Source organism: Cynara cardunculus (genome assembly GCF_001531365.2).
Source record: "Cynara cardunculus var. scolymus isolate 2C chromosome LG 17, CcrdV1, whole genome shotgun sequence".
Lineage (NCBI taxonomy): Eukaryota > Viridiplantae > Streptophyta > Magnoliopsida > Asterales > Asteraceae > Cynara > Cynara cardunculus.
The window spans coordinates 19058672-19060169 of NC_037544.1; positions in this window are offsets into that span (position 1 = coordinate 19058672).

Sequence of the window (1498 nt, forward strand, 5' to 3'; positions counted from 1 at the left end):
GCCAAACCTGCAAATATGTCTTCCAGTTCATCCACCTCCGCTCAATCTGTAAATGTCTCAAGCGATAATGAAGTAACCCAATCCCAAGCACTAACTTCTCATGCTCTATCGTTTTTCCAAAATCGATACGAGAAAGTGGTACTAGTAAAGAAACCCAACAATTATTTCTTCGTTCCATCTCAATCTGGCTTCCCTGAATATACGTATCCCCTCCTTGAAATTCTTCGTAACCATCCTCTATACTTTGCTCTCTCAGCAACTAAACCTACACCAGAAACTTATATTACCCAATTCTTGCTAAGCTCATATATAATTACCCTGGATAATTCTGGATTAAGCATCGTAGGTTATGCTTCACACCCGACGGTCAAATCACTTATTCCAATGGAACTAAATATATATAACCTTCGAACAGCCCCGCACCTACCCTCCTTGGCAACTCTCAATTTGGATACCTTCGCCCCAACCCCAACAGACGCCAAACTAATTCAATTCCTTGAATTTCACTCCTACTCTGCCAAGACTAAAATTGTTAAAAGGACTGAATTCAAACGAAAAGGCCTTCCCCCAATTTGGAACACTCTGTTCTCGGTAGTGAATTGCTGTCTAATAGGGAAGGTCGGCAGCCATGACCAAGCCTCACACGCCATGCTTTCCATTGTATATGGAATTGTTAGGACCAGTAAATTCAGATTTGGTATTTGATCTCTTACTCTTTGATGATCTTTAGGACGATTACAGTGCAGCGAAAACAATGATAAGAACACAACAGAGTAATTAATCAAGAACACACAGATTGATATGAAGAAGATGAACGCAATAGAATAGCTTCAAAGGTTTTTCAATTGATTGAAAATAAGACGATTACAATACGGAAGCACACATAAATACAAAGGCCTAAGCTGCTATATATACTAGTTCTTAACGACCTATCTGACAAGACCTAGACGTATGAAATCATCCAAACCATCCAAATAAAGTCGATTAAAGACCTAGTCACGTGAAAAGCACGTGCAGCTAACCACCTTTGAAAAACAACAGACCAGGATCTTCATAGAAGACGAATCTGCAGACCCTCTGTGAGCCACCTCAGAGGCTCTGCTGTAGAAGACTTGTAGGTTCTTATTGCCAGAGAACCATTTTCCAGAACCTCTGTGAGAGACAACAGAGGTTCTGTCAATCTTGACTTGTACGATCAAACAACTTCTGTTGCTGATCCTTTGTTGTCTTCTGTGGAAGAAACCCTTCTGTCAACACTTGCAGAAATCTTTTTCATACTTTTACATTAAGTAAGTATAAGAGCTAACAATCTCCCCCTAAGTATGAAAAAGAAAAATTGGACAAATAAATGCAAGAAATGACTAATTGAAAGAATTACAAGAGGAGATAAAACTCATCCTCTGAAAAGAATTACATAAAATTGAAAGAAATACAAAAATGTTGCTCAGGCCTATCTATTACAGAAGATTAGTCCACAGCAGAGTCTGGATAGTCGTCT